Source organism: Nomascus leucogenys, chromosome 11, assembly GCF_006542625.1.
Source record: "Nomascus leucogenys isolate Asia chromosome 11, Asia_NLE_v1, whole genome shotgun sequence".
NCBI classification, from domain to species: domain Eukaryota; kingdom Metazoa; phylum Chordata; class Mammalia; order Primates; family Hylobatidae; genus Nomascus; species Nomascus leucogenys.
Window position 1 is genome coordinate 108,859,175 of NC_044391.1, and position 6,147 is coordinate 108,865,321.

Below are 6,147 nucleotides of genomic sequence, written 5' to 3' on the forward strand. Positions count from 1 at the left end.
ACTTCCATGGCCCTTCCTTCCTGAGACTCCTAGGAGGAAACACATACTCTGAATCCCTCGCCGTGATTAAAATCAGTTTCTAAATGAGATAGGATCTTGTATAATCTCAAGTTTGAAAGGGACCTTAGAGTCATTTAATCCAACCCTCCCTGCAAGCCAAGATTGCTGCCAACTCACCACGCATCTTGAGCTTAAATCGCCTTCAGTGATGAGTTCGGATGCCCACCCAAAGCCCGTTCCATCTTTAGACAGCAGGAAGTCCTTTATTCTATCAAGTTGAGTTCTTCCTGTTTATAATTCCTGTTCATTGATACAAGGTTCCTCCCCGCCAGGGTTCTGTCAAAGAAGTAATCAGATATATGAATGTATATGAAGAAGGTAACCATTTAGTGGCAGCACTAAGATTTCTGGAAATAGGAAGTCATGGTAGTATTATTTCTGAGGAAATAATACTGGCATAGGCTTTGGGGGAGCTGTGTCCTCGTCCTTATAGAATTTCTTTGCTTAATGTCACTTGACTTCCTTTCTTTTATGACAGAGTTGGAGTCGATCAGAATTCTCACCCCTGGTTCTAAGTCAGAATCATCTGGAGAGCAGGCAGCAGAATCTCTGAAAGCTCCCTATGGTGCAGAACTGCTGGATGAGACCATCAGTGGGATAAGCTCAAATACTCCATGATTATTCAAGACATGATTAACCATAATAGTCTCCAGTTCTTGTTAAGGGGTTTGTATCAAGCCCATGATGGTCTGGTATGTAAGTTCTTGGTGATTCCTATTTCATAAAGACCTACCTGGATCTAGAGCTTTCTCCCATCTGCATGATCAAAGTGTGGTTGTTCACGGAGCACAATTATTTTGTTATCTGGTGCTCTTTTGGACAGAGACCTACCAGTGACATAAAAGACAAAACTAGCTAGAGAAGAAAAAAGAGACGTATTGCCTGATCTTAGCCAAGTGCCATGACCTTCTTGTACCCCATTCACCTCATCTGTAAGAGGTAAGACAAACCCACTTCAGTGAGTTGTCGTGAGGGTAATTGAGACCATGAGTGTAAAGCCTACTGGCAAAGAGAAAGCTCTCCAAATCTCAATTCCCTGAGTCTTTGACAGCTGGAAGAAAGTGCAAACAAGAAGCTAGGGTGGTGCCTTTTCTGAGAGCATTTTCCTCATTTTTCTTCCCATAAACAGCCTCTGTTGAGTTGTATCATATCCCCACCAAATTCATATGTTGAAGTCCTAACTTCTAGTACCTTAGAATGTGACCTTATTTGGAAATAGGGTCATTGCAGATATAATTAATTAAGTCGAGGTCATGAGAGTGGGCCCTAATCTAACACAAGTGATGACCTCATAAAAAGGGAAGAACTTTGGATACAGAGACACAAACACAGAAACACCATGTGAAGATGAAAAGACTGAGGTGATGCTTCTACCAGCCGAAGAATGCCAGATTGCCAGGAAATGACCAGAAGCTAGGAGAGAAGGCTGGAACAGATTCATCCTTACAGCCCTCAAAAGAAACCAACAGTGCCAACACCTTGATCTCGGACTTCCAGGCTTCAGAACCATGAGGCAATAACATTCTATTGTTTAAGCCATTTCAGTTTGTGGTACTTTGTGTCAGCAGCCTTGGCAAACTAATTACACCTCTAGAGGTGACTCCTACTGGTGACATCAAAGGACAGCTCTGTCCAGATGGAAGGAGGCACTGAAGTTCCACAGAACAAATGGGAGACATACGAGAACCCTGAGAGTGCCTCTCCATGGGCCACCAGCTCAACACGGCTGTCCATCTTGTACTGCCCTGAAAGAACGTTTTGCCATTCTGAACGTGCCCCTTCTCAAGACATGCAGAATCCATAGGAACATCAGTTTTTTATTATACTTTAAGTTCTGGGATACATATGCAGAATGTACAGGTTTGTAATATGGGTATACATGTGCCATGGTGGTTTGCTGCACCCACCAACCTATCATCTACATTAGGTATTTCTCCTAATGCTATCCCTCCCCTAGCCCCCAACCCCCAACAGGCCCCAGTGTGTGATGTTTCCCTCCCTGTGCCTATATGTTTTCGTTGAGGAACATCATTTATTAGCCATAGTTTTCTATATTTTGGTGTTTCCTTGTAATTTTCCTTCCATATATGTCCATGTTTTGTTTTGTGATTTTGACTACGAACCCTTTGAGGGCTGGAACCACATTACAAACCTCACTGGGAGTCAGGTGATGTTTGATAAGAATTCTTGGTGTGTCCTTAAGCATGTCACCTTTCCTTTCAGGGCTGGTTTCCTTGTCTATGGAAGAAATTATCATCACTAAGCTCTCTCCAGTTACAATATTCTGTGATCCCAACTCCATATGTATTTACATAACCAACCTGCCTTCTTGGGGTCCTTAAAGGGAAAGAAAGACCCAGGAAACACATCTCTTAGATATGTTGAGCAGCTGTCATCTGGGGTTAAATGAGTCAGCCTCATTTAATAAGGGGCTAGACCCCAAAGGTTTGGGAGCAATGTATTACTCAGGGGCTGTAAACCCCACTAGGTCTCTTTCCTAGACTCCAAAGTCCTCCTGCCTGGGCATCTGTCTTTCTAGAAGGCCACTTTTTTATGTTAATTTTTTTCTTTTTTTTCTCCCATGAGTCATAGGGAATGAGAGAAGGCCACTTTCTTAGTGAGTGCTGAAGCTTTCTCTTCTTTGGAGGCAGGGCCTGGATGCTACATTTCATGTAATGGGCAGCCTTCCCATGGTAGGGCTGGGCTTCTGTGTACCGTTTTGAAGCTTCCTAGCTCTGCTCTGGGATGGGAGGAACATTGCCTTTCCAATTGGGTACAGCATTTTGGGTAAATGACATTTTGTTTCTTACATTGGAGGGATTACAGCATGCCTTGGCCTCCACTACAGAGAAGCTTGGGCCTAGTCAAAGAAGTGTAAGTGTCCTTCTAATGGCAAACACCCCAGAAGCATGGCTATCTGTGTGTAAATTATGCTCTTTTGGTTCCAGGAAATAGACTCATACAGGCCAGTCCAAGTAATGGCAGTGGTGTAGAAATGGAAGCAGCGACCCCATTATAGAGTGGTTATAAGAGGGATGGATTATCCTAGAAATCTAAGACTAGAAACCCCCACGCAATTATAAGCTTCACAGAACTAGATTCTGAAAGGTCACCCTAGTTCTGCCGACCTCATTCTGGAGCTTTGCCGTTAAGGTGGCCCAACTACTCTTCAGGGATCAGCTTTTCTCTGCTTCTCTTCCTCATTCTAATTCTCTTAGTGCTTACCAGTGCATATCTCTGGTAGAACACAAGACAACTTATTATTATTATTAAATTTTTTTTTTGAGACAGAGTCTCACTCTGTCTGTCGCCCAGGCTAGAGTGCAGTGGCATGATCTTGGCTCATTGCAACCTCCACCCCCTGAGTTCAAGCACTTCTCTTGCCTCAGCCTCCCTAGTAGCTGGGATTACAGGCATGCACTACCATGCCTGACTAATTTTTGTATTTTTAGTAGAGACGGGGTTTCGCCATGTTGGCCAGGCTGGTCTCGAACTCCTGACCTCAAGTCATCCACCTGCTTCAGCCTCCCAAAGCGCTGGGATTACAGGAGTGAGCCACCGCGACCAGCCTTATTATTAATTATTACTATGAGTGAGACAGAGAGAGAAAGTGGAAACCCAGATTCCAAAGGGAATAGCTCATTTCTCCAAGAAGCCTGAGGCCTAACAATTGAATTGAACTGATTAAAGTTCTACTGACAACCATTGTGTGAACTCAGCCTACCGGGACACTTTTAGCTGCATGACCTTGGACTAGTTCCTGCCTCCATTTCCCCATGTCTAAAACGGAACATTTGTAACCAGGCATGGTGGCGTGTCCCTATAGTCCCAGCTACTCAGGAGGTTGAGGCAGGAGGATTGCTTGAGCTCAGGAGTTCAAGTGAGGTATGATCGTGCCATTGCCGCACCCCAGCCTGAGTGACAGAGCAAGGCTCCATCTCTAAGAAAAATAAAATAATAAATAAATAAATAAATAAATATTAAAAATTAAAATGGAACATTTGCCTCTGGTTTGCCTTCCCTTAGGGTTGTGTAAAAGCAGGAGCCTGTTCTCCGGTCTCCACCCCGGGCTATGGATGGCAGTAGCAAAGTGCCTTCACCCCTCCTGCCTCAATCCTTTTGTGGGTCAGATGCAAGATTTGAGCTAGGTGATCTTACCACCCCAATCTCTTCCAGCTTCTAAATAGTTCTACGTAATTCTAACCACCCCACTTCTCTGGAATCACCCCTTACACATCCTCATCACCCTGGTCCTCAGAAACTTATCCTCCAAAAATCTCACAACGTAGAACATCATGCATATTCCATGTATTGGTGAAAAGTTGCGTTTACATCATGCTTTTTAGTAAACATTTTATATTCCCTTTGCCCTGGCTTATCTGCTTAGAGACTTTTCTTTTTAGTTATTATTGATTGTCAATTGGCTGCAGTTACTCACTCTTTGATCTTCCCTTTTGTTTAAATGGCCACCCACACTATCTGCCCTCACCCCTCCATCTCTCTATTAAACAGTAATGAAATGCAAACAAACTTGGAGGTACTTTGGGAGCAAAGGGACCCTGGGGCCAGCTTCCCTTAGGCCTGTGAATTGTCGTTCCTGAAGCTGTCTGTTTTGTAAGTTCTTCTGCCAAGTTTCTATGGGAGCAGAGGGATCATTTTCTCCCTTTTCAAAGAGCAGGGTGAGTTGAGGCCTCGAGCTGGCAAGTCCTTTAAAGTCATTTTCAAAGGAAACCTGAGCTGAAAGGCCATGCAGCTGGCAGAGGGTGCTGTGCCTTTCTGAGGCTCTCTGTGGGGCACTGGGTGGTCAGCTCCCATAGCTTCCCAGCACGTGCTCGGAGCCTGCTGCAAAGGCACTGCCAAGGGACACGACTGCCCAACAAGTGGGCCCATGGCCCTGGGGACAGGCTCAACTCCACACGCTCTCCCCACTGCCACCCAGGAACAGGAAATGGGGTGTGCAGGCTTCTCCTCTGGGCCAGTGACCAGAACCACACTTGTCCTCACTGTTCTCAGGTCAAACTTGATCCTTGGGGTTTTTTGAGGTAAAATAAAACTAGGTGCCAAAGCAAGCTAGGGTGAACTTGCATCTGAATCAGGGAAATCATAAATGGTGTAGTTCACTCTCATAGCAGGTTGGAAAGGGGACCCAGAGGGAAAGTGCTTGTCCCAAGTCACACTGGAGGAGGTGGCTGAGCTCTACCGCAGGGCTCTTGGGACAGAGCACCTCTGCAGGGATGGAGGTTTGCTTGGCCACTAACCCTTCATAAAGCTTCTGAGTCTGCAGATGTCTGCCAATCACCCAGCAGACACCAAAAAGCCCCAGATGCACTCAGGCTGAGAAATATATTTCTGGGGCCACATGCCTTCATACTGCCCCATGAGCCGAGTGGAGAGAAATTGTTCGTGAAGCCAGAAAGCAAGATGGGCCTTCTCAATTCCAAGACTGGGCAAACTGAGGTCCAGAGGAAGAAGAGATGCCTATCTATGTGTCAGCAGAGCTAGGAGGGAAGTCATTAAATGCTTAGCCTAGGCCGGGCATGGTAGCTCACACCTGTAATCCCAGCACTTTGGGAGGCTGAGAAAGGCAGATCGCCTGAGGTCAGGAGTTCGAGACCAGCCTGGCCCACATGGCAAAACCCCGTCTCTATTAAAAGCACAAAAAATTAGCTGGGCATGGTGGCGCGCATCTGTAATCTCACCTACTTGGGAGGCTGAGGCAGGAGAATCACTGGAACCCAGGAGGCGGAGGTTGCAGTGAGCTGAGATCGCACCACTGCATTCCAGACTAGGAGACAAAGCGAGTCTCTGTCTCAAAAAACAAAAAACAAAACAAAACAAAAATGCTTAGCATAGAGCTGAGTGGGAGGTCCTTCCAAAATCTCCCACCTGAGCTCTTCAGAAAGGGCCTGGAGTCCGCAGTCCCTCCTGGTGCTGGGATCCAAATGTGCATTCATGCCAAGGTACCAGGAACCCAGCCTCATCTCAAAAGACGCTCCTTTTTTAGAATGCAGCAGTCAGCAGCCCCTTCCCTCCAAGAGCATTTTCCACTAGGTTAGGAGCTGAGGGAGCCAGACGCAGGCCAGGCCC